The sequence below is a fragment of the Protomyctophum parallelum genome (assembly GCF_964188405.1).
Source record: "Protomyctophum parallelum genome assembly, chromosome: 14".
Lineage (NCBI taxonomy): Eukaryota > Metazoa > Chordata > Actinopteri > Myctophiformes > Myctophidae > Protomyctophum > Protomyctophum parallelum.
The window spans coordinates 50396706-50411744 of record NC_139709.1 but is presented as its reverse complement, the minus strand read 5'-3'; positions in this window follow the sequence as shown (position 1 = coordinate 50411744).

Below are 15039 nucleotides of genomic sequence, written 5' to 3'. Positions count from 1 at the left end.
TGTGCACCCCCCCCCCCCACACACACACACACACACACACACACATACTCCTCCCCCTTGGTCACATCACCCATTTGTTTTTACAGTAATATTGCTATTCAACTCTATAATCATATAATTGCTGTTATTTTTGGTCAATATTGCCACTCCAATATTGCTTTCCCTGTTTTTATTAGTTTTATTCCTTGGCATTATTATTATTATTATAATGGGTTTGTATAGGAAGGGGGCGGGGCAGATACAATTAATATCAAATATCTAAATTCTGAATCAAGCAACTTAGGAACTTCCCTTTACATAAAACTGAGTAGATGATGAAATGACCAAAAGTTTTTCTGAAAGTGAAATATCCCTTGAACTCCTCTATATCATATACAGTAAATGCTGTTAATTTAAAGCATATTCAATGTTTTGTCAATCCAAGAGACTGATACAATATTGTAGGCCTATATGTGCATTTGCTGTTACCATTTGTACAGCATTAATAACTCCATGACTTGCTTATTTGAGATGATGTAGAGGTGGTTACTATTTATAATAATGTGTGTGATGTGGAGCTATATGCCCACTATTCAATGGTATTTTGAACCAAACAGTGATTTATGGTAAATGTAGCACAATTTGTTTTGTGAGAGAAATGGCCAGATTATAATTAGGGCCGGGACAAATTGCGATTAATTTAGATTAATTAACTACAGAAAAATTAATCGCGATTAACTACAGATAAATTAATCGCACCTTTTTTTTTCACCGCGGAACGTTTCTCACTGGACGCTTTTCTATAGTACTGAAAACTGGAAATAATAAAAAGTCACCCCATTTTGTGTTGCCTAGAACTGGAGGTCTGACAAAAAACAGTAACAATATGAAGTAAGTACAGCTTTGTGATGTCACTGAGATGTACTTGTTACTGTTACTATTTTTTTTCAGACCTCCAGTTCTAGGCAACACAGAATGGGGTGACTTTTTATTATTATTTCCACAACAGGTATATTAATGACAGTAAAATGTTGAAAATGAGTGGTAACCTGTAGTCACTATTCGTTGATTCACTGGGATTCCAAAAAACATTAAAAAAAAGGTTTCTCGCTGTTCTCGGGTTGAATATTGTTATGCGATTAAAATGCGATTAATCTAGATTAATTAATCACAAAGCCTCTGATTAATTAGATTAATTTTTTTAATCGAGTCCCAGATCTAATTATAATACAGGTCAGCTGCCTTCCTGTCCTGCAGAGATGTTTAACTAATACATAATCAGTTTGTCTCATCTCTTTATGAACCATTTGTGATATTTGACTATTAGTAAACAAACTGGTTATTATTACAGTGCAATGCTGTATAAAGTGAGGATACTCTTATAGAACAACCATTCTGACCTGAGATCAGATTCATACGAGGTTTCCACTGGACACACACTGGTCTGATGAACCCATTCTGACCTGAGATCAGATTATAAAAATGTCAGTAGTTCTTCGATTTTTCAAAAATAGCAGACCTACAAGCTCATAGCGCGCCACCGAGTGGCGCGCTATGAGCTTGTAGATCTGCTATTTTTCAATAGCTAAAGCATAACATGATGCTAACACCAAAATGGGTTCCCGTTCAGAATGGGTTAAAAGAGCCTTTGGTGGGTATACAGATGTAGCAGTTTACTTATTTTTGGGTGCTGCCTTGGGTTTGGCAACCTTCTTGGCTGGAGTGTGCTTCTTAGCCACTTTCTTGGGGCTCTTGGTGGCCTTCTAGCTACTACTTTCTTAGCAGCAGGCTTGCACACACATACACACACACACGAAAAAATACTACTTATAAGTAACCCTTTCTCAACAGTGATATCAAAGTGCATTATAGTAGTAATGGCAGTGCATATTTAGGTGAGGTGACTTCGAGACAAGCTTGGGGACACACCAGGTGTCATTTCACCTTTACTTTAATCAGAAAACCAAAATAAATCATATTGCTGAATCATGTTGTAACCAGGATGTCAAAAATGCATAATTTAAATAGTTCAGTAAAACCAAATTAATATCCATGCAAAAATGGTGGCACCGGGATAGTTTACCAGGCTAGCAGAATGGTACATTGATTCTATATTTTACGAGGCAGCTATGTAGAAATAGATAGACCAACAGTAGACCCTTGGCATTAGCCAAAACAATTCAAAAGTAAGTTTAGGAGTAGCCGCCGCCACCTCCACCGTAGCTTCCATCTCCTCCACCAACCTCAATCTCCACCTCCACCGTTCTTGTCACTGGCGTCCACGACCTGCACAAATATGAGTGGGGGAGAAAATAAAGTCAACATGACATTGATTAAGAATAAATGTGCCAGAGATGGGAAATCCAAATTCAATGATTTGGGGGTAAAAAGCCCATCACTACCTCTTTTCCTTGAGCCATGGCCACGACCTCTGCCACGACCTCTGCCACCACCTCCGGAACCACCTCTGGAACGTTCCCCAGCACAAACAACATGGATCTCACTGCCTTCAAACTCCTGCCATTGTGTCAATAGTATGTACATTATTACAGCTAACCATTGTCAGTTGTGTAATATTCGGTGCAGTACCGCGTTGTGTCACCAGGCCACCAAGTGCCTTACAAAATGGCTTCCATCAAACCATCTGTGATATATCATCAACTCACCATTCCATCCATGTTATTAATTGCTTCCATTGCATGTTCTGCGTTGAAGTAATTTACAAAGCCGAATCCAGTGCGTAGTTTAACTGTAGACAAAGTGTAAAAAGAACATTGAAGAGAATTGAAAAAATATATAGGCTACAAGATGAATAAAAGCATGAATGTGAATGGATTTGTGGATATGGATCGCAAGTCGACCGTTTACCATCGACAAGGTTTCCGTATGTGGAGAAACGATTCTTCTGTGGTGTCGTTGCTCAGCCCATGAATGAACAGCACATTACAATCCTCTGACTCAGTTTGTCTAAAGAGAACAAAAAAACGGTCACATTTCTGACTCAACCCTTTCCATTGTGTGAAATGTGCTCTAAATAAGCAGATAAAGCTCTGTTATAATCCTGATGTGGGAACACAACCTGACAGAAATCAGAAAGGGACAAAATAGTCTGCCTACTTACCCTACAATCAGCAGAGAGGAGATCAGAACAGCTGTATAACAGCTGAAGAGTGGGAAAGCAGCAGGACCAGATAACATCCCAGCAGAAGGCATAAAGGCAGAGAGAGCACTGTGAGCTTGAACTCTTAAAAATGATCTGGAAAGAGGGCCTTAAGTTATTAACATTAAGCTCCCAAAGAAAGGAGACCTGTGCAACTGCAACAACTATAGAGGGATCAACCGGACCTACTCTGTGGCAGGGGAAGTACGTGCTAAATGGAGCTCTCCTGGTAGGAATGAAGGACACAGTTGACCACCACCTAAGGGACCATGCAGCAAGGAATAAATGTCTCATGTGTCGACCAGATTGCCACTCTTTGCATATTAATCATAGAGCAGGCATTAAACTCCCCACTCTGTCAAATGCCTTCTTGTAGTTGTAAAGTTGATAGAGTGCCCACTAAGCTAGTGAACGTCAACAGCTATTCTGGAATGGCCTGTAGATCGATACACGATGGACAACTAACAAACCAATTTGAAAACCAGACCAGGGTCAGAAAAGGGTTGTCCCAGACAGAACAAAATAAAGAAATAATGGAATCTGACATTATGGACACAGCTAGATGACTTAGAGTCTAAGTCATCTAGCTGTGTCCATAATGTCTAAGACCTGGCACTACTTTCACGTAGTCACATTCTTGAAAGAAAATGGGGGGGAAAAAATCAATATTACTATAATGCATTTAGTAAATTATGGTCTCATTAATTTTTTTATTAATTTGAAATGGGGTATGTTTGTGTTTCTACTGGTTCTACCAAGTGAAGACCTGGCCACCCCAACTGCATTCATTTCACTGCATTAGTTTGCATTTCAGACTGGATATAGAAACATGAAGGATTTGAAATTGAGGCGTGGACATACGCCATGCCATTATTTTTGTGCGGCCTATGGTTCGAATCACCTGCGTCATGGGAGATGTTCCTCGACATGAAAATGTTTGAGAACCGCTGGTTTAACAACATTTGGAAGCAAGCCCAAATAAGCACACTCACGGAACGCAAAGCAGACGTGTACACTAATTACCTTTAGTTGGTTTTCAGAAGAGACTGCAGTGATGATAAGGTCTTGCTGCTGCTTGGTGAGGGAACTGGAATCAGGAAATGCTCTGCTTTTGACTGCAACCTATTCAAATAGACTCAGTGGGCGGGGCCAGTCCCATGCATTCCACAGAAGGCAAGATAGGTGGGCACTATACGGACATCTGGGCACCATAGTTGTCCAGTTGCCCAGTTATCTCTCCCCCTAGGTGACCAGTTCTCCAAGTGCCCTGTTATGCACCTTCGTCTAGGGCGAAGGGATATAACATAATGTGCGAGGAGACAGGGTTGAAAATAACTTTAGTTTATTTGTAGTAGCTCTTTTTTGTTCATTAGCAGAGACAAAGTTTACATTTCTTGTTCTGAGGAGCTCGAGGAGTTGACCCCGTAGTTGAACCTGGTTGACGCGCTGTTTAAATGCCATACTGTTTGTTCTGTGTGTCAGCCCCACAATGCGATAATAAACACACAGGCAGGCAGCTCTTGCCTTTGACACGTTTATTTCCAAGCAGTGAGTAGTAGTACGGCATCAGTATCTGCGATTTCAAAATGAAACAATAATCAGTATAGATCACAAACAAGGAATATTCTCTGACAGGCATTTCTCCACACAGCATTTGACAGTGGTAGTATACCTGCGGTCGAAACCATTTGCCCCTTCCGGGTCAATCCTCCCTCTCACCATACCCGTGAACTTGATACTTAAAGGACTACTTCACCACTTTTCAACCTATCTTCATATAATAGGTCCTCACTAATAATCATGAAAAAATGGCGCAATTTTTTTCTACTCGGTCTGTGTCTCATAGGAGGGCTGTGGGCAGTTCATAAACCGTCTTCCAGTGACATCATCGATGGGGAATACAAGCTAATAGAAACTGCAGGCTTTCTAGTCCTGAAAAGTTGCAATGCGAAAATGGAAGCCATCGTTTTCACGATAATGAAAATCTAAACATTTTTGTAAAAAATAGTTTAAAAAATATCTGCCTAATGATGATGTCACTGGAAGACGGTTTCTAAACTGCCCACACAGCCCTCCTATATGAGACACAGACGGAGTAGAAAGAAATCGTGCCATTTTATCATGATTATTAGTGAGGACCTATTATATGAAGATAGGTTGAAAAGTGGTGAAGTGGTCCTTTAAGTAAACAACAGCGCCACGCCAAGGTTACATGAATGTGCTTGACCTTGGTACTCATTTGGCCCTTACATCATGCTTTAAGTAGCATGTGACGTGTCAAACTAGGGGGTTTTCATGATGCTGAATCCATTCCAAGCATTATCTTTGCACAACAAACAGTCCTCGGACTTAACGGCCTTACACAAAAGTGATGTCAGCACTTTGGGCAAGTGGCTCTGGTCGTTTCAAGCCCAATGAGTGTTTTATTTTGCAAAACTAATGCTTGGAATGGATTCAGCATCATGAAAACCCCCTAGTTTGACACGTCACATGCTACTTAAAGCATGATGAAATGTTGAATGTTTTGCCTTCTATAGGTTGTTAATGGTATTGTCACATATTATTTAAATTGTGAAAATTGCTCAACATAATTATGCAAGTTAGCATCCAACAGTTTCTACATGCTGGGGGACCCATACTCAACATTTCTAACATAAAACCTTGTGTACTCAACATGTCCTGCTTCACAATGGGGTTCTATGGGCTGGCAAGTATAGACTAAAGTGCAGTTGTGCATGGCACAACAGCACCCCTATTGGTACTCATACTGGTGCTCATACATAGGTGAACACATGTGTACACGGACATTGCTGGTTGTAGGACTGGTTGCACCACTCAAAAAAAGTGCCCACATATCCCTAGTGTGTGTGTGTAGATGCACACTTCTGCTTTCCAAGCACAGAAGAGTAGAATGAATCAATAAAAATGCATCAACACATGTGTACACGGACATTGCTGGTTGTAGGACTGGTTGCACCACTCAAAAAGTGCCCACATATCCCGTGTGTGTGCCATTCAGTCATTCTTTTGTTGCTTATGAATTAATGGTTACATTGTTATTCAGATTAGTGTGAGACTACCGACATGGACTAACCGGTTTAGCTGACAGGCGAGTCTGTAATGGCCATTTGCTGCCTTATACTATTTGAATAATCTCTTCTTGGAAAAGATGGGTGGTCCTTAAAAGGACCGTTGTGTTTAGAGCAGACAGAACGGTTTACTTTGAGCTGGTGTACTTGGTCACAGCCTTGGTGCCTTCAGACACGGCGTGCTTGGCCAGCTCACCGGGGAGCAGCAGGCGGACGGCGGTCTGAATCTCCCTGGATGAGATGGTGCGGCGCTTGTTGTAGTTAGCCAGTTTGGAGGCTTCACCGGAGATGCGCTCAAAGAAAGATAAAGATATATTATCCATTACTATACAAATCCAAGGCAAAGAACTCTGTAGAGAAAATATGGGTGGCTCTTAAAAGAGCCTTTGGGTTGTTGGTAGATCAAGTCAGCATTATTAACCTCCGAAGCCGTACAGAGTGCGTCCCTGTCTCTTCAGAGCATAGACAACATCCATGGCGGTCACGGTCTTTCTCTTGGCGTGCTCGGTGTAGGTGAATATTTTTTAAACTATTTTTTACAAAAATGTTTAGATTTTCATTATCGTGAAAACGATGGCTTCCATTTTCGCATTGCAACTTTTCAGGACTAGAAAGCCTGCAGTTTCTATTAGCTTGTATTCCCCATCGATGATGTCACTGGAAGACGGTTTATGAACTGCCCACAGCCCTCCTATGAGACACAGACCGAGTAGAAAAAAATTGCGCCATTTTTTCATGATTATTAGTGAGGACCTATTATATGAAGATAGGTTGAAAAGTGGTGAAGTAGTCCTTTAAGTATCAAGTTCACGGGTATGGTGAGAGGGAGGATTGACCCGGAAGGGGCAAATGGTTTCGACCGCAGGTATACTACCACTGTCAAATGCTGTGTGGAGAAATGCCTGTCAGAGAATATTCCTTGTTTGTGATCTATACTGATTATTGTTTCATTTTGAAATCGCAGATACTGATGCCGTACTACTACTCACTGCTTGGAAATAAACGTGTCAAAGGCAAGAGCTGCCTGCCTGTGTGTTTATTATCGCATTGTGGGGCTGACACACAGAACAAACAGTATGGCATTTAAACATTAATGACAGTAAAATGTTGAAAATGAGTGGTAACCTGTAGTCACTATTCGTTGATTCACTGGGATTCCAAAAAACATTAAAAAAAAGGTTTCTCGCTGTTCTCGGGTTGAATATTGTTATGCGATTAAAATGCGATTAATCTAGATTAATTAATCACAAAGCCTCTGATTAATTAGATTAATTTTTTTAATCGAGTCCCAGATCTAATTATAATACAGGTCAGCTGCCTTCCTGTCCTGCAGAGATGTTTAACTAATACATAATCAGTTTGTCTCATCTCTTTATGAACCATTTGTGATATTTGACTATTAGTAAACAAACTGGTTATTATTACAGTGCAATGCTGTATAAAGTGAGGATACTCTTATAGAACAACCATTCTGACCTGAGATCAGATTCATACGAGGTTTCCACTGGACACACACTGGTCTGATGAACCCATTCTGACCTGAGATCAGATTATAAAAATGTCAGTAGTTCTTCGATTTTTCAAAAATAGCAGACCTACAAGCTCATAGCGCGCCACCGAGTGGCGCGCTATGAGCTTGTAGATCTGCTATTTTTCAATAGCTAAAGCATAACATGATGCTAACACCAAAATGGGTTCCCGTTCAGAATGGGTTAAAAGAGCCTTTGGTGGGTATACAGATGTAGCAGTTTACTTATTTTTGGGTGCTGCCTTGGGTTTGGCAACCTTCTTGGCTGGAGTGTGCTTCTTAGCCACTTTCTTGGGGCTCTTGGTGGCCTTCTAGCTACTACTTTCTTAGCAGCAGGCTTGCACACACATACACACACACACGAAAAAATACTACTTATAAGTAACCCTTTCTCAACAGTGATATCAAAGTGCATTATAGTAGTAATGGCAGTGCATATTTAGGTGAGGTGACTTCGAGACAAGCTTGGGGACACACCAGGTGTCATTTCACCTTTACTTTAATCAGAAAACCAAAATAAATCATATTGCTGAATCATGTTGTAACCAGGATGTCAAAAATGCATAATTTAAATAGTTCAGTAAAACCAAATTAATATCCATGCAAAAATGGTGGCACCGGGATAGTTTACCAGGCTAGCAGAATGGTACATTGATTCTATATTTTACGAGGCAGCTATGTAGAAATAGATAGACCAACAGTAGACCCTTGGCATTAGCCAAAACAATTCAAAAGTAAGTTTAGGAGTAGCCGCCGCCACCTCCACCGTAGCTTCCATCTCCTCCACCAACCTCAATCTCCACCTCCACCGTTCTTGTCACTGGCGTCCACGACCTGCACAAATATGAGTGGGGGAGAAAATAAAGTCAACATGACATTGATTAAGAATAAATGTGCCAGAGATGGGAAATCCAAATTCAATGATTTGGGGGTAAAAAGCCCATCACTACCTCTTTTCCTTGAGCCATGGCCACGACCTCTGCCACGACCTCTGCCACCACCTCCGGAACCACCTCTGGAACGTTCCCCAGCACAAACAACATGGATCTCACTGCCTTCAAACTCCTGCCATTGTGTCAATAGTATGTACATTATTACAGCTAACCATTGTCAGTTGTGTAATATTCGGTGCAGTACCGCGTTGTGTCACCAGGCCACCAAGTGCCTTACAAAATGGCTTCCATCAAACCATCTGTGATATATCATCAACTCACCATTCCATCCATGTTATTAATTGCTTCCATTGCATGTTCTGCGTTGAAGTAATTTACAAAGCCGAATCCAGTGCGTAGTTTAACTGTAGACAAAGTGTAAAAAGAACATTGAAGAGAATTGAAAAAATATATAGGCTACAAGATGAATAAAAGCATGAATGTGAATGGATTTGTGGATATGGATCGCAAGTCGACCGTTTACCATCGACAAGGTTTCCGTATGTGGAGAAACGATTCTTCTGTGGTGTCGTTGCTCAGCCCATGAATGAACAGCACATTACAATCCTCTGACTCAGTTTGTCTAAAGAGAACAAAAAAACGGTCACATTTCTGACTCAACCCTTTCCATTGTGTGAAATGTGCTCTAAATAAGCAGATAAAGCTCTGTTATAATCCTGATGTGGGAACACAACCTGACAGAAATCAGAAAGGGACAAAATAGTCTGCCTACTTACCCTACAATCAGCAGAGAGGAGATCAGAACAGCTGTATAACAGCTGAAGAGTGGGAAAGCAGCAGGACCAGATAACATCCCAGAAGAAGGCATAAAGGCAGAGAGAGCACTGTGAGCTTGAACTCTTAAAAATGATCTGGAAAGAGGGCCTTAAGTTATTAACATTAAGCTCCCAAAGAAAGGAGACCTGTGCAACTGCAACAACTATAGAGGGATCAACCGGACCTACTCTGTGGCAGGGGAAGTACGTGCTAAATGGAGCTCTCCTGGTAGGAATGAAGGACACAGTTGACCACCACCTAAGGGACCATGCAGCAAGGAATAAATGTCTCATGTGTCGACCAGATTGCCACTCTTTGCATATTAATCATAGAGCAGGCATTAAACTCCCCACTCTGTCAAATGCCTTCTTGTAGTTGTAAAGTTGATAGAGTGCCCACTAAGCTAGTGAACGTCAACAGCTATTCTGGAATGGCCTGTAGATCGATACACGATGGACAACTAACAAACCAATTTGAAAACCAGACCAGGGTCAGAAAAGGGTTGTCCCAGACAGAACAAAATAAAGAAATAATGGAATCTGACATTATGGACACAGCTAGATGACTTAGAGTCTAAGTCATCTAGCTGTGTCCATAATGTCTAAGACCTGGCACTACTTTCACGTAGTCACATTCTTGAAAGAAAATGGGGGGGAAAAAATCAATATTACTATAATGCATTTAGTAAATTATGGTCTCATTAATTTTTTTATTAATTTGAAATGGGGTATGTTTGTGTTTCTACTGGTTCTACCAAGTGAAGACCTGGCCACCCCAACTGCATTCATTTCACTGCATTAGTTTGCATTTCAGACTGGATATAGAAACATGAAGGATTTGAAATTGAGGCGTGGACATACGCCATGCCATTATTTTTGTGCGGCCTATGGTTCGAATCACCTGCGTCATGGGAGATGTTCCTCGACATGAAAATGTTTGAGAACCGCTGGTTTAACAACATTTGGAAGCAAGCCCAAATAAGCACACTCACGAAACACAAAGCAGACGTGTACACTAATTACCTTTAGTTGGTTTTCAGAAGAGACTGCAGTGATGATAAGGTCTTGCTGCTGCTTGGTGAGGGAACTGGAATCAGGAAATGCTCTGCTTTTGACTGCAACCTATTCAAATAGACTCAGTGGGCGGGGCCAGTCCCATGCATTCCACAGAAGGCAAGATAGGTGGGCACTATACGGACATCTGGGCACCATAGTTGTCCAGTTGCCCAGTTATCTCTCCCCCTAGGTGACCAGTTCTCCAAGTGCCCTGTTATGCACCTTCGTCTAGGGCGAAGGGATATAACATAATGTGCGAGGAGACAGGGTTGAAAATAACTTTAGTTTATTTGTAGTAGCTCTTTTTTGTTCATTAGCAGAGACAAAGTTTACATTTCTTGTTCTGTGGAGCTCGAGGAGTTGACCCCGTAGTTGAACCTGGTTGACGCGCTGTTTAAATGCCGTACTGTTTGTTCTGTGTGTCAGCCCCACAATGCGGTAATAAACACACAGGCAGGCAGCTCTTGCCTTTGACACGTTTATTTCCAAGCAGTGAGTAGTAGTACGGCATCAGTATCTGCGATTTCAAAATGAAACAATAACCAGTATAGACACAAACAAGGAATATTCTCTGACAGGCATTTCTCCACACAGCATTTGACAGTGGTAGCATACCTGCGGTCGAAACCATTTGCCCCTTCCGGGTCAATCCTCCCTCTCACCATACCCGTGAACTTGATACTTAAAGGACCACTTCACCACTTTTCAACCTATCTTCATATAATAGGTCCTCACTAATAATCATGAAAAAAATGGCGCAATTTTTTTCTACTCGGTCTGTGTCTCATAGGAGGGCTGTGGGCAGTTCATAAACCGTCTGAAAAGTCCTGAAAAGTTGCAATGCGAAAATGGAAGCCATCGTTTTCACGATAATGAAAATCTAAACATTTTTGTAAAGAAATCTTGTTTAAAAAAAATCTGCCTAATGATGATGTCACTGGAAGACGGTTTCTAAACTGCCCACACAGCCCTCCTATAGGCTATGAGACACAGACTGAGTAGAAAAAAATCGTGCCATTTTATCATGATTATTAGTGAGGACCTATTACGTATATGAAGATAGGTTGAAAAGTGGTGAAGTGGTCCTTTAAGTAAACAACAGCGCCACGCCAAGGTTACATGAATGTGCTTGACCTTGGTACTCATTTGGCCCTTACATCATGCTTTAAGTAGCATGTGACGTGTCAAACTAGGGGGTTTTCATTATGCTGAATCCATTCCAAGCATTATTTTTGCACAACAAACAGTCCTCGGACTTAACGGCCTTACACAAAAGTGATGATGTCAGCACTTTGGGCAAGTGGCTCTGGTCGTTTCAAGCCCAATGAGTGTTTTATTTTGCAAAACGAATGCTTGGAATGGATTCAGCATCATGAAAACCCCCTAGTTTGACACGTCACATGCTACTTAAAGCATGATGAAATGTTGAATGTTTTGCCTTCTATAGGTTGTTAATGGTATTGTCACATATTTAAATTGTGAAAATTGCTCAACATATGCAAGTTAGCATCCAACAGTTTCTACATGCTGGGGGACCCATACTCAACATTTCTAACATAAAACCTTGTGTACTCAACATGTCCTGCTTCACAATGGGGTTCTATGGGCTGGCAAGTATAGACTAAAGTGCAGTTGTCCAGGTGCCCACTCATTAAAAATCACACCTGTGTGAACCGAGTGGTGCAACTCCCCCCCCCCTCTCTCTCTCATTAGCAGGCAACAGTGCAGTACTCTCTCTGCATGGCACAACAGCGCCCCTATTGGTACTCATACATAGGTGAACAACTGAACACATGTGTACACAGACATTGCTGGTTGTATGACTGGTTGCACCACTCAAAAAAAGTGCCCACATATCCCTAGTGTGTGTGTGTGTGTGTGTAAACATGCACTTCTGCTTTCCAAGCACAGAAGAGTAGAATGAATCAATAAAAATGCAAAAACACATAGGTGTACAGTTGTACACGGACATTGCTGGTTGTACCACTCAAAGAAAGTGCCCACATATCCCGTGTGTGTGTGCCATTCAGTCATTATTTTGTTGCTTATGAATTAATGGTTACATTGTTATTCAGATTAGTGTGAGACTACTGACATGGACTAACCGGTTTAGCTGACAGGCTCTGTAATGGCCATTTGCTGCCTTATACCATTTGAATAATCTCTTCTTGGAAAAGATGGGTGGTCCTTAAAAGGACCGTTGTGTTTAGAGCAGACAGAACAGTTTACTTGGAGCTGGTGTACTTGGTCACAGCCTTGGTGCCTTCAGACACGGTGTGCTTGGCCAGCTCACCGGGGAGCAGGAGGCGGACGGCGGTCTGAATCTCCCTGGATGTGATGGTGCGGCGCTTGTTGTAGTTAGCCAGTTTGGAGGCTTCACCGGAGATGCGCTCAAAGATGTCGTTGACGAAGGAGTTCATGATGCCCATACACTTTGCCTACACATCAGTTGGCGTGTCAAGTGGTCAGTGTGCAGTTTCATAGCATATCAAGCTAGACGTTAGAATCAATAAAATACTTTAACCAATCTGCCTCATCCTTAAATGAGGGGAAATGAGCCCATAGGCAACTAGGAGCTACTGTACCAGCATCTTGGCAAAATATCTTTAAGAATAATTTCACAGACATGGGACCACTCCAAAGTTAAAGACAAAATTACCCAAGTAGTATGACAAATTAGTTTATTACAAAAAGCATTTAAAAGCTCAACAGAACAACTTCAAACGGAACAAACATTTAAAACAGTAACAGTACAGGCGTTCTCCAGGGCTGCTCAGCGGCGGCAGGAGCCTGATGCTTTAGGCAGACGTGACACTCGCTCCTCCTCCACAGCAGCCTGCAGAGCCTCCACAGCAGCTACATGGTGACAGAGGAAAACACAATTATGAAATCATACCTTGATAAACTACGGCATCAAAAGTAGCAGATCTGCAAGCTCGAAACGCAGCAGAGACAATGTTTTTACATTTGAATACTGAAAACAGTTTGACACATTAGGGGCGCGTTCGGAAATAACGCACCGGAGCCCACTCGCCCATTAGTCTGCATTGCACAGTGCGCCATTTCCGAACGTGCCGCAGGTTTCCACCCGACAGACGTGTCAGTTTGAATTTGTCTGTGCCTCGACCTTTTTGTGTTTAGTCTTTATTTTCTAGCAAAGACGAGAAATGATAGCATTCAGTGAGCCAATGTTGATATGGTGCGATAAAGTTGCTACACCCTCAGTCATGTTGTTGGGCAGAAACTAGACCAGCTTAAGACCACCTGAACTAAAGCCACCGAGCGGCGAGCGCGAGCAGTGCCGTTGAGTCACACGGGGAAGAAAAATAAACAAACGTGTGAACCTACCACATTCCGTGCTACAAAGACAAACACACAAGCTGTGCATAGGAGGGGCTGGTGCCCATCAATCATGTGAACCCTAGCATCCTTATTCTGGGGGAATTAGCAATGTCCTTGCAGAGATTTAGTTTAAAGCAAGGGCAAAGTAAAACACCAACTCATATCCACTTTAAGAAGTATATAGGTTTTCAATGGCACAGTACCAGTGACACTGCAGGGTTCCCTTCTGATTTTGGTGACCGCCAACCGCCCCCCACTCCCCCCCCCCTACCATATACTTCCTACTTCAGCAAACAATATCACTGCCGTCAGATAGAAACCTAATTTGTTACAAAATTGTTACCTTCAGGAAATGGTAAGACAAAAACTAAACAAAAAAACTGTTCCAATATAGGTCACAAGCTCTACTTTTTATAAGACCAACTGACAAAAACAAGAGTATTTAAATGACAAGATCACAATACTTTGCTACTTTTGCATGTTCTAGGACCGGCATTAATTTCCCCCCCATAAAACAGAAGTTGAAATATGGATACAAGGTTTCTGCCAGACAGCAACGATATGCCCTCACTAGCCCATTCATGAGAAAAATGAATTTTTGGCCGTCACGATGGCTTGCATATGCAATGCTTTTGGTCACAAGAAGTATCATGACACTCAATCTAAAGAGTGCAATAAATAACTCCAACCTTGCAGACTGCTGGAATATTCCTGCACACGTCTCGAGTAGTCCAGCAGATCAGGGAGGGCAACCACCACGTCATATGAGATGTGCTTCATTGGTTCAAGAACCTCACTGGCTCTCTGAGACACTTCACTAAATCTCTGGAAAACAATCAAATCAAGATGCAATTTTATGAACCATACACATCCCTCTTCTTGATCAAGATGCGAGTCCCTCTTCTGGACATATAATTAACGATTGATAACATTGGCAAAAATTGCATTATGAGCTTAGGCATTTTGGGAGAGAATTGGTAATGGAAAAGAGGGGCAAAGTATACCCAGGTCACCTAACATGTATTTAGAATTTAAGAGGCCAAATTCCAACGCAGCTATGACTTGAAGCGTCAAACACCAAGCCGGAAACCGTCTCAAAAAGTAACAAGGACATGTCATTAGTCAAGGGAAATTCTACCTGTATCTCGCCCTGGACCTTGTCCTCTAGCTCCGTCAC